Consider the following 27716-nt stretch of genomic DNA (forward strand, 5'->3'; position numbering starts at 1 on the left):
CATGACTATGAAAATTGTAGAGTCACACTGAAGGCATCAAGGGCTATTTGACCAAGAAGGAGAGTGATGGGGTGTTGCGCCAGATGACCTGGCCTCCACAGTCACCGGACCTGAACCCAATCGAGATGGTTTAGGGGTGAGCTGGACTGCAGTCAGAAGGCAAAAGGGCCAACAAGTGCTAAGCATCTCTCGGGGAACTCCTTCAAGACTGTTGGAAGACCATTTCAGGTGACTACCTCTTGAAGCTCATCAAGAGAATGCCAAGAGTGTGCAAAGCAGTAATCAAAGCAAAAGGTGGCTACTGTGAAGAACCTAGAATATGACATATTTTCAGTTGTTTCACACTTTTTTGTTATGTATGTAATTCCATATATAATACCACATGTGTTAATTCATAGTTTTGATGCCTTCAGTGTGAATCTACAATTTTCATAGTCATGAAAATAAAGAAAACTCTTTGAATGAGAAGGTGTGTCCAAACTTTTGGTCTGTACTGTAATTATAATCTTAATGGGAGCTTATGTTCAATAGAAACCCAGGCTGGAGGCGACCGTGTGAGGAAAAAAAACATAGCGCATCAAAGCTGAGCGGCCCAGTAGTACCACTGTAAATTCTGTAAACCACCCCTGTCATATGGAAGATACAGTAATCTAAGCCTAAATCTAGGTTTTCTATTGTTTCAGATAAACCTACAAAGAATCTTGTTAATTTCCTTAAAAAAATGTTTTGGCAGTGGCAGTGGGAGTGACTGAAACAGGTTTTAAAAACTCAGCAGAGTTACCATCTTCATTCAAATGAATTCGGCCAATCATTGATATGGGCATTGTTGTCCATTTTTAAAATTGATTCACATACTTCACCCATTAGTGGATCGTAATTTGCTTTAACAATTTTAGTAATTTGGAGGGTAATCTTATCTCCAAGATATATAAATCCTTCTCTTGCATTAAAAATGTCGATCTTATGACTCCTTTCCTCCTTGTTTAGGAAGAGTAACCCTATGTAACCCTCGTACCCTGAAGGAGAGAACGGAGACGTTACGTCAGTGACTGACGAAATCGGGGAACTTGCTAGAGAGACAAAACGAGCCAATGAATATTGCCGCGCGAGATTTGCATCGCGCACCCTGCCCCACAGTGCAGGTATAAAAGGAGCATGTGTGGTCGCACAAACAGTCTTTCGATGAGCCGAGACGAGACTGTGTGCCCTGGCCGTACAGCGGTGGTACAGCAACTGTGGCGACAGAACGTAACGTCTCCATTCCCTCCTTCAAGGAATGAGGGTTACATACGTAACCGAGACGTTCACTTTCAGTCAGTCACGTCAACTTACGTCAGTGACTGACGAAATCGGGGATCCGTATGGAAAACGCTACTATTGCTGACTCCCTCCGGTGCCCTGTGAAAGCCAGCAAGTCCCCCCACACCGGTTGGGTCAGAAGACAGGACAGGGCTTAGGCAGAGAAACCCAAATAGGGGGGCGATGTGGAACCACATCCTGCGCATAGGAGGTAACATGTGGAATTACACAAATGGAAGCCGTACCGTGGAAGAATACACATGTGGGATCACCCCAAAAGGGGGAATCACTACACAGGGGCACCTAGCCCGGCACAAGGGCTGACCTTGGGCATACACACGAGTGTTGGACCTGGCGTCTGGCGCTCCTGCCACGTCTGACTGCCGAGGGTGCGGAAGGAACTTCAACAGGGTTCGCCAAGAGGGAAACTGAATTGAGAAGCATTTAGGCACACGTATCCTGTCCATAGAGGGGAATGGCGCAGCAAGCGTGATTGACAACGACCCGGTCCAGCATTACAGGCCATCTGAGGTGAGTACGCGAGAGGACACAGGCTCTACACGGATATTTTAGAATCTCGCAAACTTGTTAGGTCTTGCCAATTGAGGCGCCCCGTGCCAAAGCCCAGGAGGAAGACACATCTCTTGTAGAGTGTGCTCTCACTCCAAGGGGGCACGGTAAGCGACAGGCCTGATATGCTAACACTATAGCCTCCACTATCCAGTGGGAAAGTCTTTGTTTGGAGACAGCCTTTCCCTTCTGCTGTCCTCCGAAGCAGACAAAGAGCTGGTCTGAGGTGCTGAAGCTTTGCGTGCGTTCCACGTAAGTGTGCAGGGCACGAACGGGACAGAGCAAAGCGAAGGCTGGGTCTTCCTCCCCCCGGGGCAGTGCTTGCAAGTTCACCACCTGATCCCTGAAGGGAATGGTGGGTACTTTGGGCAAGTATCTGAGCCAGGGTCTCAGGACAATGTGAGAGTTGGCCGGCCCGAATTCGATGCACGTATCGTCGACCGAAAACGCCTGCAGGTCCCCGACCCTCTTGACCGAAGCCAATGCAGTGAGGAGTGCTGTTTTCAGCCACAGAAACTTAAACTCTACTGACTGCAGAGGCTAGAAGGGCTCCTGCTTCAAGGCCAGAGGGTTCAGCCTCCTTGCCCCCCTAAGGAACCTGATGACCAGGTCGTGCTTCCCAACGGACTTGCCATCTAGTGCATCGTGATGTGCGGCAATATCGGCAACGTACAAGATTGGGCACCTACGGGGGTCTTCCCAGCGGGAAAAACACCAATCGACAAACAGGTTCCACTTCAGCGCATAGGCATGCCTAGTAGAGAGCGCTCTAACTGAAGTGATGGTGTTTACTACTGCTGGAGGTAAACCCCTTAGAACCTCCGCGTCCCGTCCAGAGACCACACGTGGAGATTCCACAGGTCTGGGTGCGGGTGCCAGAGGGTTCCCCCTCTCTGAGAAAGGAGATCCTTCTTCAGGGGAATACACCAAGGATGGGCTGTCACAAGGAACATCAGTTCTGGAAACCATGTCCGACTGGGCCAGTATGGCGCTACTAAGAAGACCTGCTCCTCGTCCTTCCTGACCTTGCAAAGTGTCTGTACGAGAAGGATCAATGGGGCTAACGCATACTTGTGTAGCCCCCGAGGCCAGCTGTGTGCCAGTGCATCCGTGCCGAGGGTCGAGGGTAGAACAGCTGGTAGTGGGACGTGTCCGGGGAGGCGAACAGGTCTACCTGAGCGTCCCCGAAGTGTCACCAGATCAGCTGGACAGTCTCGGGGTGGAGTCGCCATTCTCCCAGAAGGGCGGGCTGTTGTGAGAGCTCGTTGGCTGATGCTTACGGTACTCAGATGCTTCTGACTCCAAAGGAGGAGATGGTGGGCGAGTTGCGACATGCGACAGGAGCGCAGAACCCCTTGGTGGTTGAGACCGAGTGGTGGTGTTACGGAGCGTCAGCAGGGGTTGCTGCTGCCATTTTTCAGTGTGCTGCAGCTCTCATTATGCGGTCACACTGCAACTCCCCCTGGGCGCTTCAACACTTCTGTGTTTAAAGTAATAAAAGAGCAATTACTATTGGGTATGTCGGTGGCGGCTATGCGATTCAGTCCGCCCGGCGTCCTCCCAAGTTCAGGGGCATACGGTTCACCTCTGTGCTGGACAAAGATGCTCCCGTCTTGTGAGTGGAAATTGCTGTCCTGCTGGCAAAGGATGCAATAGAGCCGGACCCTCCAGCTGAAATGAAGCCGGGGTTTTATTAATATCTTGTGGATCATTCGTGATTCCACTAGATTGTGTGGTTATGCCATTAATGGCTCTTTCAGATTCTATTTTTTTAATTCTCCATGCTAACAATTTACTGGCCTTTTCCCCCTGATAATAAAAAGCTTGGTTTAACCACAGTAGACTTTTTGCTGCCTTATCACTTGTAAGCTTGTTGTATTGCGCTCTTAGAACTAGTAATTGTTTTTGTTTGCAATAATCCTTATGCTTATTTGTCTATTTCAAATTATTTTATTTGTTTCTCTAATTTAACCATTTCTGACTTTTGTTCCTTGCTTCTAGTGCTTGTAAAACTGATAATTTCCCCTCTAATGTATGCTTCAAATGCTTCTCATCTAATTGATGCATTAGTTTGATCAGTATTAATTTCAGAATAAATGTCAATTTTCTTTTCAAAATATTTAACAAACTCTAGATTTTGGAGCCACCATACCTGCAGACGCCAGTTAGAGGGAGATAGTTTTAGCTTATCAAAAAATATAGATAAGGAAATTGGCGAATGGTCACTGGTTTTCCTAGATTGAGATTTTTGGGGATTGGATTTTGTTGATTGATCCACCATAGGGTCCAAAGTACATTTAAAGTCCCTACCTTTTATGTTTAGGCTTGTCTTCATTAGGTTCGTAGATGCTACCCAGATTAAATGCAATAGAAATTATATTACCCTGAGCAATAACAAACCTTCCTTGAGGGTCTTGAACAGTATTATTAAGTTGAAAAGGAATTGTCTTATGAATAAGAATTAGAAAGCATCCAGCATATTTATAATACGTTGCGTGTACAACTTGACCAGGCCATCTTCATCGTACCTGTTTAATTTCAGAAATTGTAAGATGGACTTCCTGAAGAAATATTATTTTAGAATGCAAGTTTCTAAGCCTGTTCATAACCTGTATCAATTTAGTTAACTTATTGAGTCCCCGGACATTCCAACTTGTAAATCTCAAGTCAGACAATTTCGAATTTTCCATAATGCTTTAAGAACATAATAAATATCCATATTGAGTGTGTCATACAATTTAAAACAAGTAAAAAAAAAATGAACCGATTAGAACAAGTGCCCTTAATCCTTGAGATCCCATTCCCTTCCCTTACATAAACAACCTATGGAAGGGCAGTGACAATCCACACCAACGAGGAGTGGCAAAAACTGTCTAGGTACACTTCTCAGACAGCCCACCCAGTTCGTCCCCTCAACTCCGCATTTCACCATCTCAAGTGCCAAACGACTCAACCATATATAAAAATTTAAATTGCACAAGCCTACTTGGTGCATAAACAAAAAAAAATTGTCCAGCAGGTATGGTAATTAGAGTCAATGTACAGAAAAAAAAAAATAATAATAATAATAATTATATATATATATATATATATATATATATATATATATATTATTATTATTATTATTATTATGTATTGAATGAACTCCACCATGGATCAATTTTTTTCCACTGACTCCCACAGTGGGTAATCCCACAAGCCTCAAATTCTTGCGTCTCCCACGATTCTCCAAGTCCTCCATCTTTGACTCCAAATAAGTGATGCTTTTTACAGCATCTGTTAGCTGCAGTTTCACTCTTTCTATGTCATCTTCGGCGGTCCCTATCTGGTACTCAGTCTCCGTTAGCCGCTTATCATTAGCAACGATATCTGCTTTTAAATCAGCAAAACCTCCCTGCACAGCAGCAACAGAGTGTCACGGTTCATGAATGCACCGTCTCCAGCTGTATTCATGTTACGTCATGTTGATTGTTTCATGTGGGTGTTGCCGCTGATCAGCGGCAGGTGCAGCTCATTCCATCAGCCTATTTAACGCCCTGTCTTTCGTCTCTTGTTTGTCAGATCGTTGTTTGAGGTCCTCCCTGTTAGATGTCTGTTCTGATTCTCGTGTTCCTGCCCTTGCTTGTCTCCTGTTCGGTCGTATCTGGATTGTTCCATTCACACACGGATTATCTTCACCTCTCACTGATCTACCACCACCGTCATCTCTACCAGCGCACTCAACTCACCTACTCAACAGTCTGTGCTGCCATCGAGGTCCCTGCGTCACTCTCCAACCTGCATCCATCACATCTACTTTCAATAAACTCTGTTAACTTGCTTTTGCCTACTGTCTTCCATACCCAGCGTAACACAGAGCCATTCATCTCAGTTATATGTTTCTCCACATTGTCAAGCTTATTCCCAAAGTCATCCACAGCACTTATCTTTGTGTTAATCGAAGAGACAGTGGTACGCAGAGACTGCAGCTCACTGTTGTGCATTGGCTATGTTGTTAGCAGCATCAGCGGCTAACACATTCATGGTAGTTGTTCTGTTTCTTTGTGAGCCGAGTGGTTTTGGTCCAACCCCACAGTCTTCAATGGTAGATTGTTTAGACATCTTACTGACCCGATTTTAAGCATGAATAAGTTGATTTTCAAGATTTTTTGCAAAGTCGTGGGGAGCACTCAAACTAAGCTGCCATCTCGGTCTGCGGCCCCATAGCACCCTCACTAAGGACTCACCTAAGTTTACCTCCAGCAACTCAGTATCAGTGTGGAAGGTCTGAAAGAGATCACCAACTACACGAAACCATCCCCCAGCACTGTGGAGAATCAACAACTGGCAGACGATCTGAATGAATTTTACTGCAGGTTTGAAAAAACACCCCACACCCACCCTGAACACCTTTCTACACAACCATTAAAAACTCCTTCAACGCCCCTCTCCCCCACACCTGCATCTTAAATCAGTGAAGACTATGTGTACCAGGTCTTCTAAAATCAGAAAAGGAAAAAGCACCAGGCCCAGATGGTGTTACACCAGCCTGTCTGAAATTATGTGCTGACCAGCTGGCCCCCATCTTCACACAGATCTTTAACAAATCACTGGAGCTGTGCGAAGTCCCTTCATGCTTCAAACGCTCCACCATCATCCCCATCCCAAAGAAGTCCAAAATTACAGGACTTAATGACTACAGACCTGTGGCTCTAAAGTTTATGGTCATGAAGTCATTTGAAAAACTAATGCTGGCCCACCTGAAAGACATTACTGGACCCTTGTTAGATCCTCTTCAGTTTGTCTACAGCACAAACTGGTCTGTGGATGATACAGTCAACATGGGACTGCATTATGTTCTGCAATATTTAGACAGACCAGTGAGGATTTTGTTTGTGGATTTCAGCTCAGCTTTCAACACCATCATCCCAAAATTCCTCCTGCCCAAATTAACTCAGCTCTCCGTGCCCACCTCCATCTGTCAGTGGATCACCAGCTTCCTGACAGACAGGCAGCAGCTAGTGAGGCTAGGAAAACTCACATCTAGCACCCGTATAATCAGCACTAGAGCTCCTCAGGTTTGTGTTCTCTCCCCACTATTCTTCTCCCTCTACACAAATGACTGCACATCTAAAGACCCCTCTGTCAAGGTCCTTAAGTTTTCAGATCACTCCACACTCATCAGCCTCATTCAGGACAGTGACGAGTCTGCCTACAGACAGGAGGTTAAAGATCTGGCTGTCTGGTGCAGTCTCAACAATCTGGAGCTCAACATGCTCAAAACAGCGGAGATGATTGTGGACTTCAGGAGGAACCATCCTGCACTTCCCTCACTCACCATCGTAAGAAAAAACTGTGACTGCAGTGGATTCATTCAGGTTCCTGGACACCACTATCTCTCAGGACCTGAAGTGGGTCACTCACATTGAGTCCATTGTGAAAAAGGCCCAGCAGAGATTATAATTCCTTCACCAGCTGAGGAAGTTCAACCTGCCACAGGAGCTGCTGAAACAGTTATACTCTGCGTTCTATTTTATTAGTCGAGGGAATTCGATTTATAAGCTAATGCACATTCCTCATTCTCATTAGCAGATATAAAACCATTTGTTCTTACCTCTGAGACCTGTATATTTGGCAAAAAGACTCCTCCTCGACACCCACACCTGCTCAGCTAGGTCGAGCCTCTTGAAGCTTAGTAGGACTTTTCAGTTCCAGAAGAATATGTTACCCATAAATAAATTACTCAGAGCCTCTTCTTTTAATAAAGGTTTAACGCATCACCATTTGTAATGGCTTCGCCTTTTTAATAGACAATAACTCATAAGCAATAAAAAATGAAGTTCGGCCTTGAACAGAACACTCTTGAGCCTTTTATGGATTTTGCATATAATTTGCATTACTTGCATCACTCCTTATTTGGTAAGCAGATGTATTCATACACACACATCGTACATGACCTTTATCACAGTCCAAAGAGTGTCAAAAGTTCAGAGTGGAAAAATTGCAGGGGTTGTTAGCAACACACGTAACTGATTGTATAAAAACATCTATAGCATCCTTCAGGCATAGCTGCAAGAATGCCCTGTTTTAACCACAAAGGTCACACCTGCATGCTAGTATAGTAAAAATAGCACAGCTAGTTAGAGGTTCCATGTCGCAAGTTCATTGTGAGATACATCCTCTGCCTTACCTGCTGAATAGGCAAAGCACATAGCAACTCAAACTAGAAAGGTTAACACCTATAGACACTATAGGCCCTCACTTGTGCTGGCCTCACGACAGGGTGCTATCACTCACATGGAAATTCCGCAGACCAAGGTACTTTGTGTACCATTGGCTCGTTTTGTACCACTCGAAGGTGATTGGGCTCTCGGGCGAGATCCCATTCGTAACTTCTCTGTTCCTTCCTTCTGGGAACGAGGGTTACATACGTAACCAAGACGTTACCATACATAACCGAGACGTTCTCAGTCCCAGAGAGGAAAACAAAATTTCTGTTCAGGAATAGTTTTACCTTGAGCAGAAAAAAAAATAGAATCACGATACTGTCCTGGTCCTGTAGGATGAATTTTCTTCTTTCTTTTCCAATATCTGTATAGGTTGGCTCGCCATCAATGAAAATCAATCTCAAGTCAAGAGAAAAATTCCTGACCTGTTCAAAATGCCAGAAATTCATTATTGCATTTAGTCAACAATAGCATCACATTATTTAAATCTCACATACCAGTAAATTAACATACAAAGTAATTAATTCAATGTTTTACAATATTTTATTGCTAACAAACACATCTCCTTTCAGGCACCTGTACATCACAGTGACATGCATGTGAAGCATGCACATGAAACAGGATGACAACACGTGACAACAAATTAACTCGGCACAGTGAATTTGTACAATAACATAAAAAATAACAACATAAAAATCACACATGTGACCATAACAAATGAAATAAACTTCTGGTTTCATCCTCCCCTCCTAACTGTGCTGTCTTATGCCACAATTTCGAGGGACTCAACATTTTACACAATGTATTGAGGATATCTCAGGTAAGCCATTCAGGTTTTCACTGCCACCTAATGCATTAATGAAAGCAGTGTTTAATCCTTGAAACAAGGATTGCACTTCATGTATCAAAGGGTTTCCAAGCTGTGGATAACTAAGTATTTTAGGCCTCTCTCTTCATTGAGCAGATCGTTTACGTCGTCAAGGTTTTCAGGAACATCATGGAAGCATTCTGTTGGAACCTCAACATGTAAGTTGTTCTCCTACAGCTCTGGTAGGTAAAGCTTGCTCATGTCACAGAGAAGTGACATGTAAGTGACTTCTCTGATCCATCAGAGCTGCATCATCTGTTGAAAGTAAATGGACAATTTCAGGGGTATGAGAGTTTTTCTTTGATCTTTTCACCTAAGAATTTTGTGCACAGTAGTAAACTTTGTTTCATCAATTGGATATGCACTACATATTGGATCAGGAATTTCATCATCTGTCTCAAGAAAAGAATCTGGACTGTCAATGATTTGTGAATCAGGATTCAGCCCAGTCCTGCCTCTTGTGTTGTTTACTCACAACTTGTAAACTGGTAAGTCAGCAGCTTGCTTCACAACCACATAGATTTCAGATTCACATCTGTCTGCTAACTTATGCTTCTCGCCGATATAGACATTCCTTACTAACACACAATCTCCAACTTCCACAGAAGAATTGGTCACATGTTTGTTGTATCAGATTTTGTTCTTGTCAGAAATTTTCTGTGCATTTTGTGTAGCAATCTCATAACCCTCCTTTAAGTGAAACTTAAGATGTTGAATGTACTGTCTTTGCAGAGTAATCCAAAAGCAAGATAAAGCAGTAACCGATATTGACAGCCAAACATCAGCTCATATGGGGAAAATCCTGTGGATTCATGTTTGGTACAATTATATGCATGGACCAAAGCTTTAAGAAAATCCTTTTTAATGAGCTTCGTCCTTTTCTTCCAATGTTCCAAGCATGTTTAACAAAGTCTGTTTAAAGTCTGTAAAGTTTTTTAATGGTATGGGATTCAAAGTCTGGTCCTTGGTCACTATGTAACCGCTCAGGGAAACCATAATGCACAATGAACTGATCCCATAGGCCAGTGGTTCCCAACCTTTTTCAACTCGCGGCCCACACAACCAAACACATATGTTTGCGCGGCCCACTGCAAAAAACAAAACAAAAAAAAATAAACACTATTTTTGGGTTAATAACGTACTCAGAAGCTAGATTGTTAACTGTATTTAATGAATGGACTATGGCTGTGCTATCATGATTTCTTTGATCGATTTTGCGATTTAGATTTTGACAAGATATGCTTTACATTCATAAATGCATTCAGGATGAATTTGAAACATATTTCAAAAAGAAAACCAATTAGAAATTGTCAAAATTATCACTATAGTAAAGGTGTAACAAAATGTATAGACTTATGGCAAAAAATATAAATAAATAAATCCCGTGTCCAGGGACTTTTTTTCTTTTTTTGCCATGCATTGTTCATAGAGCTCATACATTTTAGCGGTGCCTCAGTTGTTGAAATAGATTTGTTATACATTATACAGGTTCACACGTACTCCGATTGCAGTGTGTATACAGTATGTGTAAGCGGTGCACAAGCAGCAGCGAGAGTGCGTTATTGTAACGCGAAAGCACATTAAAATAATGCACGAGCGCGAATCTCTGTTCGCACGCAGATTTCCCTTACTGTCACAAAACCAGACGTGCTTGCCCGGAGAGAGTGCGTGCACTTAAAACTTGTCTCCTCTCACTTAAACTGTGTCCTGTGCACTCACTGTTCTCTCTATGCTCATGTGTTAGATATTAATTATTTTTGCATTTCACATTTTTATTTCTAGCCTTTTACCGCGTGCAGTGTGAACGCTCTGATCCATTAACATGGGCTCGGAAAAAAGGCGCATCACAGACAGTATATGAACCTGGAGTTAGGCATATGCCCAGTCTTTTCTGTTCTGTTCTGTCCAGTGTTGGGGAGTAACTAGTTACATGTAACGGCGTTACGTAATTTAATTACAAAATTATTGTAACTGTAATTAGTTACAGTTACTAAGAAAAAATGAGTAATTAAATTAGTTACTTATGAAATTTTTTACGATTACAAAGGGGATTACATTTGAATATTTACACACATCCACATACAGATTTAACTGATTTCTTTCCCAAATTGCACTGACTATTCTGAGACATACCGCCCTAATAATTTCCGGGATTCGGAAACACAGTCTGGTTCGTAGAATCCAGTCATAAAAACGGAATGCCTAACGCGGACGGAATATGCCACATTTTGGATGACTAAATCAAAAGTAGGTCAGTACACTTGAATCAAAACATGACATCGACTAGTGTCTGTGAATATAAAGCCCCAAAAATGCAATATATGACTTGCACATTCTGCGTGTCTGTGTAAATCAGGCGCGGACTGGACACCGGGAGAACCGGAACAATTCCCGGTGGCCTGGCAGCCGATTTTGCCCAACTATTTAATATCATTATTGTATAATTGCCTGCCGAATGTACTAAAGCGATCATTTGCGAATCCGCCATTTGATAATTAAATCTCTAATAAGTCATGAATTGTTAGTCATGACTCGCACGCTCTCCGCGCCTCCGCCAAACGGTTTGGATCAGACTCAGAGTAATCAATGCGAGGGAAAGAGAGAGAGAGAGAGAGAGAGAGAATAGAGTGGACTGTGGAAGCGCACAGCTGGAGTAGAGAAGCAGAACTATACTGTTCAGGGTTTCAGGTCAGTTTCATCTGTAAAGATGCTTTTTTGTCTTTGTTTTTTTATTTATTTAACCAAGCAGCAGCACGTTGCTCATCAGTCATCACTCAAAATACTGTATAAAGGACATCATTATTATCTGTTGTAATGTTACAGTAGTAATTTAGCTGAAAAAAAATCCGATGTTTTTTTTTATAGGTTTAGGGGGAGCTACGACAGACAACAACACAACCCTTATATTTAACTATAAATCCAGAGAAAATGGTTACTATTATTTAACTGTGATAACCAAAAATGTAAAATTATTTTACAAATGTATTTATTTAAAAATAAATACAAATCCATTTGCAAAAAAAAAAAAAAAAAAAAAAAGGTTATTTTATTTTTATATAGGTTGATAAAAGCATGGTAATTTTTTGTAAGGGAAAAACATGACTCGTGTACAGTATTAGGATTTTTCTATAAAGATATTGTAGTATTGTATTGTAAAGTATAGTTTTGTTCAATCTTGAGTATTAAAGTCATGAGAGAGATGGATAACAGGGCAAAATAAAGAGACTGAAGAGAAAAATGGAAGTGAAGGTGCAGTTCAGGAGAGAACTTTTAATTATTTTGCATGTCCCCAAATTAAAGATTTAAACCTTTTTTTATGTCAGGTCTATACAAAAATAGTTTTGTCCATGAATTTGTTTGTATGAGTTTGAATTTTCCAGTCTGAATTTTTTTACCAGTCCGCCCCTCCTTTAAATTAATGGCAAAGACATGGTTTCATTTACTACACATAGGCCTACTGAAGCTTGCAGTGTTTTCAACCTCTGCCGCCTCAATATAGGAGTACACAAGCACATAAACATAATTTCTAGAACTGCTCTGTGTCACTTTATGTGCATTTTACTTATTTTGAGAAAACTATCATCATATACAGAGACAGCAGTTAAAAAAAACACCAATGTTTCAGGAGTTTATTACACAGAATACGTCACATGCTTATTAGATAACTGTATTTAAGTTGATGTATATGCTTTTATTTATTATTCTTTAATTTTCACAAATTTAGAAAAGTAATCAAAAAGTACTCAAAAGTAATTAGTTACATTACTTTAATAAAGTAATTGAAAAAGTTACACTACTATTACATTTTAAACAGGGTAACTTGTAATCTGTAACCTATTACATTTCCAAAGTAACCTTCCCAACACTGGTTCTGTCAGGGCCGCAGAAAATCGTGCTATAAAGCGATTTAGAAATCATGACGGTCAATTTGTGATTTTATGACGATTTCAATTAATCACACAGCTCTAGAATGGACTGACAATGAACAGAAAATAACTCGGGCTAGCACTGCTCAGTAAAACTGGAAAACCAGATCCAGGCAGAGCTCAGCAGCGGGTAGACAGTCAGCGGAGCAAGCAGTAAGGAGAAAACATGTTGACAGCCGTGTATGTTGACCCTGTTGACAGCCATTTATGCACGTTTGAATTTGTTGTTCTGTAGCATATGCAGCGAAAATATCTAAGATAAATTGGTGATTTATTCCAATCAGCGAGTTCAAATAGTGCAAGCATAGTAACAGTTTAATATTATTTTTTGTTATTTAATTATATATATGAAATGATGTTATTATGTTATGACTTAAGACATTTTTACATATATTAACAATATTATTATTTCTTTTAATAGTAATTGGCGGCCCACCACAGGTTGAAAACCATTGCCATAGGCAATTTGTAACGGTTCTTGCTTTTTGATTTGGTGTTGGTATGACCACTGCATACTTAGTAAAAAAAAATCAGTCATCACCAAGATATCACGAGTGTTACTCTTATCCGGTTCAGGAGAGAGAAAATCCAAATAAACAAGCTTTAAGGGTCTTGTGGCTTGAATGTTTACTAAAGGTGAACTTTTCTGGGGGGAAAGCTTTCCTGCGAACACAACGACTACAGTTCTTAACTTTTTGCTCTACTTCAGCTCCCATTCTTGGCCAATAGAACCTGGAACGAACCAGATCCAATGTCCTTTCCATTCCCATATGACCCATTTGATCAAGTTGGCTGTTAACCCCTTTGCGTTCAAGGATCAGCGACGGCCCCAGATTATTATTGTTTCACTTTCACAGCACGTTAAACATCACTCTCTTACTTGATCTGGAGAAACTGTGCATCAGTTGAAAGTTTAAAAACTCGTGCTTCGATATGTGACCAATGTTTTGATCAAACATTGTTGCAGTGACAGATATTTAGTAATTTATGTCAGGAGTACAAAATAATAAATAAATAAGTCATTTTTAGAATAGAAATTCACCAAGCATCATATTCAGTCACGTCTGAAGCGGTTTATTTGTGTTCACCTAGATTCACTGAACAGCGTCAATAAGCATTTATAGTCCAAAGTCGCATATCTGCAGAGATATATGCATAACGGTGCATCATCTCCCGCCCCTTCATATCCTCTGAAGTGAAGAGATAAGTGAATGGATTACTATCTGTTACAACAGTATGTGCTGCCATGAAATAATCATGAAATTCTTCAGTTACAGCCAATTTAAGGGCATGGAACTTAAGTTTATGGGCCGGATAATTGGACTCACTACACAATAAACCTCTGCTAGCAAATGCAATCACACGTTGTTGCATTTTCTGCTCTTGATATAATGCAGACCCCAATCCTGAAGTGCTAGCATCTGTATGAACGACATAAGGAAGTTTGGTGTCCGCAAAACCCAAGACAAGAGCAGCAGAAAGCTTTTCAAAAAGAGTTTTGAATGCTTTTTGGCAGTCATTCATCTGACAACCACCAAATGGCTGTTTTGGATCATGATACTGATGTTCATTCTTAGTTTGCTTATAGCTCTTCTTCAGTGGTGGATAACCAGGAGTAAGGTCATTCAAGAGTTATGTTATCTATAAGTAGTATTTAATGTACCTGTGGTGGTAACCTGAAAACCTATGAATCACCTTAACTGCTTAAGAATTTTTTTCAAGTACTTGTAGCAACCACCTCTCGTGTTCCTCTAGGGTTCTGGAGAACACATTAAAGTCATCAAAGAACACAAGCACATCAGCCTTTGGAAAGTTTCATCAATTGGATATGCACTACATATTGGATCAGGAATTTCATCATCTGTCTCAAGAAAAGAATCTGGACTGTCAATGATTTGTGAATCAGGATTCAGCCCAGTCCTGCCTCTTGTGTTGTTTACTCACAACTTGTAAACTGGTAAGAACTTTTAAGAAAGAAAAAAAGCTCTTGAAGGTGATTTATTACGGCTCCAGTGTCACGTGGATGGAATGGTCTAGTATAATGCTTGAACGGGGTCTCATCATGTAATTTAATGCAATGTTTCACTTTCTGTATATTTTTAAAATCCAGATTGTGTTGAGCAAAGACTTCTGTTATCTCAAGTGTTTTAATCTCTCCACTCCTGTGATATTGAAGAATCACCAAAATTTTAAGTGAACATTTCCTCTTTGTGCTCACTTCCTTGGGAAGCTGATTTAGACACAGCATTGTCAGAAGAAAGCATTGATTCCAAGGCATACATTTCTGCAATGACATACCTGCAATGAATAGTGATGTCATGATCAATCTCATTTGTGAGAACCACATGAAGATGGCTAGATTGACTAGAAGGAAGGGTAAGTAAACAATTTTTACTACAATTCCTCCAGGTAAGGAAGATATGGAGGTGTGTTCCACTACAACCCACATATCAGTTGGAAACCCAAGCCCATGGGCAATGCCCTGTAAAACGACGGTTTGCCCAGCAGCCATGACTTCAGTCACCTTGTCCCTCAACCTTACATGACTGAGGAACCAGTTGTGCCATATTTGTTTCGCAATCTGGGTGTATTCAATACAACACTGTAGCCAAACAAAGAAGGCTGGAAAGTTACAGAACTCACTTTCAGGTGTTCCTCATAAAGGGTGACCAAAGTATTTGTCCCTATCAGGACTAAAGGCATGGTGTGAGACTTTGGATAGGGAACCACCAAAGCAAGGGTGGGTACTTGAACACTTGTACCAATGAACTCTGCAGGAAAGGTTACATTCAGTTCTATGTACCCAATACAGGGCACTAAAATATCTTTCTGACCAGTATTCTGAAAGACACTGCTCATAAAAAGACAAAGGAATAGTGGTAACTTGAGCCAGTGTCAATTAAACAGTTACATTCCTGCCATGAAATTGTAACTTGTGCTGAAGCCTGGAATTGAACTGCTGGTTTCGTCTGGTCAGAGGAGAACTGGCCCCCCAACTGAGCCTGGTTTCTCCCAAGGTTTATTCTCCATTCTGTCACCAATGGAATTTGCAGCTGAATTCCTTGCAGCTGTCGCCTCTGGCTTGCTTAGTTGGGGTCACTTCATTTACAGCGATATCGTTGACTTGATTGCAAATGAATGCACAGACACTTTATGTCTGTATTTAAACTGAACAGAAATGACATCACTGAATTCAATGATGAACTGCCTTTAACTGTCATTTTGCATTATTGACACACTGTTTTCCTAATGAATATTGTTCAGTTGCTTTGACACAATGTATTTTGTTTAAAGTGCTATATAAATAAAGGTTACTTGACTTGACTTGACTTGACTAGAACGCCACGTGTCATAGTCTGTCTCGTTGGCAGGTCGAAGTTTACTCCAGAAAAAATAATCAGTGTGTGCACCTGAGCAATAGTTTCTCCACCCCTCACCACACGTTCATCAACTAAGTTCTGAACTTCAGGTGGGTTAAGTATTGTGGGAGGAGTAAGAACTAATGTGTCAGCCACATAAGAAGCACCAGGGTGGGTCTGCTGGGTTCCATCTTGGCAAGGTTGAGCGATAACTGGAGTTGCTTTGCCTTCAATTGGCTCTTGAACAGATGCATGAACTAGCTTTTCTGCATCAGAAACAGGTAACATGTTTCGTATCTTGGCAATGTTTCTAAGATGGAAGAATGCTGTTTTTGTAACATTTGATTTTTAAAATACAAGTATATAGAATGTTTTTTTTTCATAACTGCAGGCATTTCACTTTCGTAAAAGTGAACAATACATTGCTAATAAACTCATATCTCCTTTCAGGCACGTGTACATCATAGCTACATGCAAGTGAAGCATGCTCATTAAGCAGGATGACACCATGTGACAACAAAGGAACCCGGCACCTACGAATTTGTACCATAACATCAAAATATAAATCAATTATAACATAAATCACATATATGACCATAACAAATGGACTTCTGCTTTTCTTGCAAAATAAGTTTTTTTTTCCTTTTGTGTATCTATAACTGTGTATCTATAAGATCCCAAAAATGCTGTACATGTGGGCAGCTCCATAGGCAATGGTACAGTGTCCCAACGTCATATATAAATTTTGAACACAGATCAGAATGGATTAGGTTCACTTTATCTCTCCAGTGAGATCTATGCAAAATCTTAAGTTGTCTTTCCCAAGCAGAATGGGTTTGCCACAAATCTATTTCCATGACTCCACATCAATTGTGCTGCCTAAATCAGTTTCCCACTTTTCTTTAAGAGTATTTAACAAATCAGACTTAGGCTGAGAGAGTATATTGTATACACATTTTGCAACAAATTTAGTCTGTTTGTCAATTGCTAACAAGGATTCAACAGGTTGATCGGGTTCCAAAGCCACCTAGGAATTATTTTAAATTAGCCAAAATAAAATTCCGGGCCTGCAAGTACACATTTACTCTTCACCTGCTGGAACATGAGAATAGAATCATTATGTATATAGTATCCCCCACTACTAGAATACCCTTATTCTTCCAGCCAGCCATGCCAGAATGAAGAGGGGGGGGGGGGGTAGTCAGGGTTATCATGGAGAGGAGTTAACAATAAAAATCTGTTTCCATATCCCTCACGCCTTCTAATCTGTCTCATTACTTTCACCATGTTCTTTAGAATAATTTTCCCTTTAATTAGGTCTCAAATTTTAGCAGGTGACATATATAACAAGTTAGATAGCAGAATCCCATTCAATGTCACTGCCTCACACCCAATCCATATGGTATCTGGATCATTTATGAACCATTTAAAAAGAAATCTAGACTGGGCACGGAGCTGTTAGCTTGCTTGCTTTGACAGGGTAACACAACACACTATATCATAGCCTGGGTCTTTTCTTAGACCATATGAATGAAATTATTGAGCTATTTAAATCAGCTAGGGCTTTTTTCGCAACTCTGATAGGAAGCATTTGAAATACATAGAGAATGCGCGGAAGAATATTCATTTTAATTTAAATGAATACAACCTAACAATGGTAAAGGTAGGCTGCACCATGTCTGCAGGTTATGTTTCACTGATTGTAAAAGGGGGACAAAATTTTAACAATATAGCTCTGATAATCTCCGAGAGATCATTAAACCTGAACCCTGTTGGGGACCACTGGAACGGTTGCGATATGTTGGGTTCAGCTTTATACGCACTATTAAGGGGCATAGCTTCACTTTTCAAAAAGTTTATCTTATATCCGGAGAACAAACTATACTCATTATTCAGGCTTATCAGCTTGGAAATGGATTGCTTGAGGGATTCCAGATACAACAAGACATCATCAGCATAAAACATCATTTTATGCTAGCTGCCTTTTAGAATAACCTCTTTAATATTTACATTTTACCTTATATCAGTCGCAAGAGACTCCATCGCAAGAGCAAATAAAAGTGGGCTCAAGGGACAGCCTTACCTCTGCCAATATTAAAGTTATCTGACCTAACACCGTTAGTGACCACTGCCGATAGGTAAAAGGTATATAGTATCTGAATCAATTTTATGAAGTCCTCACTTATTCTAAATTTCTTAAGCATGAGAAATAGGTAGGGCCACTCCAAGTGATCAAACGATTTTTCAGTGTCTAGAGAAACATCCAGAGCTTTAGAGTTACTCACAGATGGGAAATTAATGTTGTTAAGAAATCTTCTTACACTGTGCGAGGAGAACCTCTCCCAGATAAAACCTGTTTGGTCATTACTGATAATTGAGGAGACAAGGGTCTCCGATCGTGAGGCAAGGACTTTAGCGAGGAGCTTAAAATCTACATTTAGGACCGATATAGGCTGGTATGAAGAGCATTCCTCCAGGGGCTTCGCATTTTTAAGAACTAAAGTGATATTCACCTCCCTCAGGTAGATTGAATAGTAATGTAAAATTAAAAAAAATCTAACGGCTAGATCACAATTAAACAATGATTTGCGCAAAAAGAATGATTAATTCTAAATTTTGATTTTTTTTATTTATTGATATGGTCTAGTGAAAATAATAATATGGGCTGTAAGAAAATAATATATAAAAAGAGTCGAGCTGCTATGAGTCCAAGCAGACAGCATCTATATTTTGGTGCAGTGGCATGTAAATACCAGCCCTCGCGGCCAAAATTACAGACCGGCCCACCGGGAATCCCCCTGGTGATTCCGACTGGCCAGTCAGGGCCAGTTTAGAAATTAAATTTAAGAGCATATTGTGAAACAAAGTCAGAGACATTCAGATCCATTTGCAGTGTATTTAATAATAATAAAGGATAGTCAGACAGGCAGTAATCAAATGAATATTGAATATGAAACGAATATCAGAGGATGTCCATAAACAGAAACAATACAAAGCAGAGGTCAGGGCTGGCGGCAGACAGGGAATCAGAATCAGTAAACAGTAAACTGGTCCCTCTCTCCTCTTGGACCACCAGCAGGTTTGAGCAAGGATACATGAAAGGTAGGAGAAATGCGATAAGTTTCTGGTAATTCTAGACGGTATGACACAGGGGTTATCTCTTTCAGAATCTTAAAGGGACCCACGGACGAGATCGAAAGGATACAAAAAGGAGCGACGACAGTGAAGGATGAGAGAGGACCAGGTCTGGGCTTTATTTTGTGTTTTGGTTTTGTTTATGCACAGCAGTCGTCCGTGAGAGGTTGTCGTGCTGTTTTGTGTTTGTTTTGTTAGTAAAGTTTTATTTAAATGTCCGCTGGTTCGCAATCTTCTTAATAAGCCTGCATGACAACATGGGTCATATGGGAAAAGACCGCATGCTGGACTTGGTCAGAGGCAGATTCTATAGGCCGAGGCTGGCCTCTGACATTGAGAGGAAAATCAAGATGTGTAACAGGTATGTGCTCAGGAAAACCTTACCTGAGAGGGCAGCACCTTTAGTGAACATCATGACAACAAGACCGCTTGAACTGGTCTGCATGGACTTCTTGTCTATAGAACCGGACAGAAGTAACACAAAGGACTTTCTTGTGATCACAGATCACTTCACAAAATATGCAGTGGCTATCCCAACACCAAACCAAACGGCTCAAATGGTTGCAAAGTGCTTATGGGAAGATTTCTTCATCCATTATGGTATTCCAGAGAAACTGCACACCAACCAAGGTCCTGATTTTGAGTTGCGGCTAATCAAACAACTGTGAGAAGTTGCAGGCATTCAGAAAATTAGAACAACTCCGTACCACCCAAGGGGCAACCCTGTGGAACATTTTAACCACACCCTGTCAGACATGCTTGGCACTCTGGAAAACCAGGATAGGTCACATTGGAAGGACTTTGTGAAGCCTTTGGTCCACACGTACAATTGTACCGGAAGTAAAGTGACTGGGTTCACAATGTATGAGTTACTGTCCAGACGCCAGACAAGCCTGCCAGTCGACCTTGCATTCCGCTTACCTATCAAAAAAAAAAAGCAACAGAAGTCACACTCCCAGTATGTAAAGCAACTCAAATCCTACCTCGAGGAGAGCTACAAAATAGCTACAAGGAGTGCTGCCAAGGTAGCTAAGAAGAACAAAACAAGATTTGACAAGCATGTGACTCCTGCTCTGGACATTGGACACAAGCTTGCTGATAACTGGGAGTCCACTGTCCATGTGGTAGTGAGGAAAGCTGGAGACCTCCCAGTCTATACAGTAAATAGCTCTGAGACTGGACAAGGCCCCTTGCGCACGCTGCATTGAGACCTCTTGCTCCCATGTGAGTTCCTCCATGTAACACCAGAAGAACAACCCAAACCACTCGAGCGCCACAAGACATGCCAACACTCGCAGTGACCCAAGAGAAGTTGATCAGTCCTCTGATGAGGATGATATCATTCCTGTTACCTGGTCCCAAAAAGAACCAGTTCCAGAAGTAACCAGGTATATTGTCTCGCGAGATGTTCCAAGACACCATGGTCCAAGCCATTCTAAAGAGAATCTGACGACAGACCTCAACAAGGTGACTGATGATGTTCCAGCTGATGAGAGTAGCCTACCTGATGTTGCTCCAGTCAACAGAATAACACTGAACCTGAACTTACCTGGAAATGAACCTATGGAAATAGAAGACCTACCTGGAAGTGAACCTGTGAAAAGAGAGACAAACTTATCTGAAAATGGCAACCTTGTGAAAGGCTCGGATGAGGACTGCCCTGAACGACTTCTGGTCCCCTCCGACATGCCAGAATGTGAAGAGACAAATGTTCTTGAAAATGAAGGAGAAGAGGAGATTAAGGAGATGAAGGAACAAGCAGATACTGATGACCTAATCAGGAGATCCGTGAGGAGTCGTCAGCCACCTAGGCGGCTGATTTACACTGAACTGGGAAACCCCTTAGTCACAGTGGTGAAGTCATTCTTTCAAGGGCTGACCATTGTGTGGAACGACATCATAAGTGAGAGTGATGCTTCAGCGCAACCCCCTGTTCTGTCCCCTCCGGTGATAGCCATTTGAACATTGCCATGCACAGGGACGTGCATAAGTTAGGAGGGGAGAGTGTAACCCGCACAAGGTTACTGGAGTGCAACTCTCTACTCTGCCTGTGGGTGGCACGTACACCCCAGGGAATTTACTATTAAAAAACAACAACACGCCTTTCCTCCGGTGAAGACGCTACTAGAAAGCATCAAGGACTGGTTGAAAACTGAGAGAGTTAAGCCGCATGAGAGAGTGCTTCTCAAGATACCTCCAATTGGTTTTTAGAAAGGGAAAGACCATCCGAATCTGACCCTGGTGGTCAGTGGCGAGCCAACTGCAGAAGTGAACAGACCAAGAGCCTGGTGTGGCCAGCCGTGGCATCTTTGCAACCATCATCATCCTGTGCCTTCATTTGAAATAGAGATAAGAACACACGTAAATCTACCAGGGTAGTGAAGAGAACATACATACTCTAAGAAACAGGCACACACCAAGAACTATCATGGACTCTTTCTTTATTTGAGTTTATTTATTTTGGGTTTATTGTGCGCTGTGCATTTAGGAAGCCGGCTTAGATAGGCAGGGAATATAAATAACTGCCATTTATTTTGTATAATACATTTCTCAAATTTACCTGTTTTGTGTTGTTTGTTCTCTGCTGACCTTTTACTATTTCAGGCTCTGTAGTCGTACCTCGAGCTTCTGATATTAACCCAGCTTTAATTTCTTACTGTTTATATTAGTTATCAATTACCCTAACCTGAGACACGGGTTGCACTTGCACATTTTTTTTTTCAGACAGATTTTAGACAGATTTGATGATGGTGAGATCAGATCTCCATGTGGAGCACCAGCTGTTGTCAGACTGCTTGTGCATTCAAAAATCTCACTAGATTATTGTAGCCCGCTGCACCAAGTACTGCAGACACGATGGGTTCTGAATATGGCCAGTGTTCAGAGATTCTGGTTCGCCTACGGAGAATAAGGATCTCAACAACAACAATGAATCACTCAGACACGGTAAGATGATTAACTCAAGTGTTATTTGTCAAAAGCAACGATTTGACTTATTCAACAATTCAACAATTATAAGAATGAGAAAAAAAAATTCTTGAAAAAATACAATGGGTTATTTCTCAACCAACGAAAAGAAAACCTATTTTATTGCAAGTGGTTGTGAAAATATCTTAATTTTTTCCGTTTACAGATTTCAAGGGCTTCAAATGAAAACTCAGAAAACTCAACTTGGAACTCCCCCTTCAACCACAACTTCTCATCAGTAAATGATATCAACCCTTTGTGTACTCCTTTTAGAAATCACTGATTTCTTTCTTTGTTTACTCAAAACAAAATGAAAAAAAATAAATAAAAATAAAACCTTTGTTCTGACATAAAGAAAAAAAATAGAAAAAAGGAAAAAAAAACTTGTATCAATGACTGTGTGCTCACCTCTTTTTACTCTTTTTACTGATTTCAGCTAAATTTTACACTTAACCCTTACTGGATACACTTTCTGTATTTGAAGTAATACATTTCCTTTTCTTGTCTCAACTTAATAAAAGAAAAAATATATCTACATAAAAGCATACCCTTGATCAAGTTAGAGGAATCAAAAAAAAAACACCCTCAGAGGGAAAATAAATTCACAGCTTGATTTTCAAATCTTGTGCTTCAGTATTTGAGGTTTCATTCACAAACTTGTGAATGTGGCTGAATTCAGTAATGACAACAAAATTGTTTGTCACTCAGTCTCTTCAATTAGATCCTTCCAAAGAGAATTGTGAAATGCACTGTTTGTACTACTAATTCACTTTCCTACCGTCCAGTTCAACAACAGCAATGTCGATGTCACTTAGTAGCACTTGTTGGAAACTCCTTGTGGCTCGCCAGTTCTTACTCACTCCGCGAACACGAGAGTTTGGACGAAATCCAGAGACTTCATTCCGTGAAACATCGATCTCCAAACAGCGTCAGCTAAGAGTTTGCAGCACACACTCGATGAGGCAATGATGAACTCGAACCAGAAGAAAGAAAAAAAAAACACACAAAAAAAAAACCTGACCTTGAATAACAAGGTCATTAAATCACCGTTAATATCATTTTCAGAACAAGCACTACGTCTAACAAAGTAACAAAATGAAATTTTTTTCAAATGTATACAAAAGCATAAATGTATCACATGTAGTCTTACAAGAAAGAATTACCCAATAACAGCATCTTTTCTCATATTTAACTTATGTGAACTTTTCACACAGAGTAACACATGAAATAATAGTTAACTCACCAAGACCACGGATGAGATTGACCGTTTTAATCTCTTGTAGATCAAACAAACTCAGTTGCCACTCACTCTCATAAACTTCATGAAATTGATTTTCAATCGAAAATATCTTTTGCTTCTGCATGAAACGCTTAATTAATGGATAACACACCGTATGCGTTAAACAAGGCCTCCTCTTTGCAATCGAAATTCAAAAACGACTCAAAAGTCTCTTTTTTTCATGAACTTTGCTTCTAGTCTCGATACAGCGTCTTTAAATGAATATCACTTGGGTTTTAATCAAATATTGCTACTTGATTAATCAAATTTTTACATTTCAATCAGAGAGACCTGAAACACCTCCGTTCACTTCTGTTCCGACGAAGCAAGAGAGAGAGAGAGAGCGCGCACGCACCAACCGCTTGAAAAAAAATGCTAACGTTCCCAGTCTTCTTCTTCTTCTTGTTGAATTTTTTTGGCGGTTGGCACACAACGTAATGGTGCATTACTGCCACCGACTGGTATGGAGTGTGGATCTGAATGTATATTATTTACTTTATTCTAAACAAAAATAAATAAATAAATGATAATAATAATAAATAAAATAAAATCAACAAAATAAAATTAAGTCTCAAATCCTCTCAATCATATCTATTATTCTAAGATAGTGAAAAACAATTCCGTAGCATTTATCTTTTGAGTTTTTTCTAAGAATTTCTACTAAATCAAAACTTATTCTTTCCTTTTTAAGATTTTGGATCATTTCCTTTCTTTTTCCCTCATATTTTTTACAATGTATCATGACATGTTCTACTGTTTCCTGTTGCTCACAATATTCACATCTGCCAGTGTTATGTTTACCTATTTTAAATAAAGTGCTTTTTAACCCTGTGTGCCCAAATCTAAGTCTCAATATAATTGTCTCTTCTCTCCTTCTCCTTCCTGCACATCTCATTTCTCCCACTCTCCTCTGAATTTTGTAAAACCACCGTCCTTTCCTCTCTTCCTCCCATTGTTTTTGCCACCTTTCCTTCAACATCTGTTTAATAATGCTTTTAATTTCCATCTTACTGATGTTAACTGTGACTTCAACATACTCTCTTTTTGTGGCCTCCTTTGCAGCCTTGTCTGCCATTTCATTTCCTATGACTCCAATATGTGCTGGTACCCACAAAAATATAACTTCAATGCCCATCATTGGAATTCTATATAATGTTTGTTGTATTTCTATTAAAATATCGGCTCTGCTGTTTGAATGACTGTTCTTTAAACTGACTAATGATGAAGTCCATCCAAAGCTTTTTGTCTCCCTCTTCTCCTTTTCCCAACAAGGTTTTAAAGTACCTTGTGCTGGATGATCTTCATTATGGCCCTGTAAATTGAAATTGATAGTTGTATTCTTCTCAATTCCAGCGGCATTTCTCCCATCTCCACCAACAGAGCCGCCATTGAAGTTGTTTTGAATGCCCCTGTACATAATCTCAAAGCCTGAAACTGAATGTTATCTAATTTTTTGAGGGATGTGCTTGATGCCGATCCATACACCACACAACCATAATCAAGAACTGATCTAATTAATCCACAATAAATTGCCTTCAGTGCTGTTCTGTCAGCTCCCCAATTACTTCCCACCAAACACCTCATAACATTTAACACCTTCCTACACTTTTCTATTACTTTCTGGATATGTACATCCCATGTTATTCCCTCATCAAACCATATCCCCAAAAACTTAAAGTGTTTCACTCTTTCCAACTCTTGATGATATAACTTTAATTTGACCTCAGTACCAATTCTTTTCTTTGTAAACAACATTATCTTTGTCTTATCTACTGAAAAATTAAACCCCCATTTATATGACCACTCCTCTATTTCCATAATAGCTTCCTGTAGTCTTTTAACAATAAATTTCAGATTTCTTCCCCTCTTCCAAATCGCCCCGTCATCCGCAAAAAGTGAAAATCCCATCCCATTCTCTATTTCTCTATAAGCATCATTTATTAGTATGGAGAATAATAAAGGACTTATTATACTCCCTTAAGGTGTTCCGTTCTCAACAATATATTTTCTTGAATAACTCTCCCCTATTCTAACTTGTATTAATCTTCCTTGTAAAAAGTCCTTAATCCATCTATATATTCTTCCTTTGATACCTAGTTTACACAATCTAATTAACAAACCTTCTCTCCACATCATATCATAGGCCTTCTCAATGTCAAAGAAGACAGCCACTACACTTTCTCTGTTTACTTGTGCTCTTCTAATTTCATGCTCTAAACATACAGTTGGATCCATTGTATTTCTACCTCTCCAAAAGCCACTTTGATATTTGGCTATGTATCCGTTCTTTTCCATATAGTACGTTAACCTTTCATTTAACATTTTCTCCATTATTTTGCATATGTTAGAAGTCAAAGCTATTGGTCTATAATTTCCCGGATTTGTACAGTCTTTCCCTGGTTTGCGTATTGGCACTACCACAGCCTCCTTCCAGCTCTGTGGCAGTTTCCCATCCTCCCACACTTTATTAAATAGTTCCAATAATACCTCCTTTGAATTTTATATTGCATTCCTTGTTTTATAAATATTATACATCCACCTCCACTACCCTCCCCTCTATCTCTGCGGATGCTGTCATATCCTTTAATAACAAACTCCAATTCTGATTTAAGCCATGTCTCTTGCACACATATGATTTCTGGTTTATTTTCTAAATCTTTAATAAATCCCTTAAACTCCTGACCATTCGCTAATAAGCTTCTTGCATTCCATTGTACAACAATCAGCTTGTCTTATCACCTGGTCCTCCTACTTTCCCATCTGCTTCAAGTCTTGTTTTAATATGCTCCCAAGATACTTCTTTTATACCCAAAAACTTCCAGACCGTTCTCATCCCAAGGCGTCATGTACTGACCCTTTTGACATTTCGTCAACATCCTGCGCACATGGCACCCTCTAGCGTCAATATTAGAAGCAGATAAAAATGGGCCAGAAGGCGCCTCCTAGCGGTCTAACCCTAACCCTAACCTTAACCCATAATCTGTGTCTCATATTGACGCTAGAGGGTGCCATATGCGTAGGATGTTGACGAAATGTCAAGAGGGTCAGTATATGACGCCTTGGGATGAGAATGCGTTAAAACTTCTCAGCTCCGTTGACTATTATTTTAATTTTCTCTGTTTTTTGTTTTACCTGATCAGTACAATTGATCACATAGGCCACAAACAAAATAATCTTCTCTACTGACAGTTCAGTATTTGTCTTCTCTGTTTGACCGGTATCTACTCTCGACACCTGGACAACATTATCAGTATCAACCCTTCCCTTTTGTCTTTGTACTTTCTTCACTGCATCTGCATAACTTATGTTGTCAACTGTTTTGACCTGTTGTATTTCTACAGCCCTTTTCCTGATTTCACATCCACCGTATGTTACTCTGTGTTGGCCACCACAATTACAACATTTATCCTGCACATTTTCCTTACATTCTTCAATTCTGTGTTCACCTCCACATTTGGGACACCTCTGCTTCCCTTTGCAAATTGCAGCTATATGTCCATACCTCTGGCATTTGTAACAGCGCAGCGGTGGAGGAATATAGGGCCTAACTGGAAAGCTCATGCATCCTACTCTCACCCTTTCTGGAAGTAATGACTCCTGAAATTCCAAAAGAACAGATAAGCTATCAACCCTTTCACCATTTACTGTTCTCAACAACCTCTTTATTCTACTCACCTCACCTCCACTAATATTCCGCTTGAGTTTCTCCAAATCTTCCTCTACCGGAATCCCTGTTATCACTCCCCTTGTCACTCTATTCTCACTCAAAACCTTTCTCTCACTAATACTTTTCTTGCAAATAGTTTCGATTTGCATGGCTTTATTTTTCTGTTCCTCCGTTTTACTTATTATCAACAAGCTTCCATCTCTCAAAATCTTTGCCATTTCCACATCTCCTAATTTCCTTTTTAATTCCTTAGACACTGCTATCGGACTTAAACCAACATTCTCATCTTCCTTTCTAAATTTGAGGATTATTTTAAAATCCTCACTCATCACCACCCTTTTCCGCACAAACCCACTTCCTTCATCTGAACTGTTCTCTTCCAAACTACGTTTACTTCCTTGACTCGAAATCCCCCCTACCTCTCCTCTCATATTTACCCC

The sequence above is a fragment of the Carassius carassius genome, chromosome 26, assembly GCF_963082965.1.
Source record: "Carassius carassius chromosome 26, fCarCar2.1, whole genome shotgun sequence".
Lineage (NCBI taxonomy): Eukaryota > Metazoa > Chordata > Actinopteri > Cypriniformes > Cyprinidae > Carassius > Carassius carassius.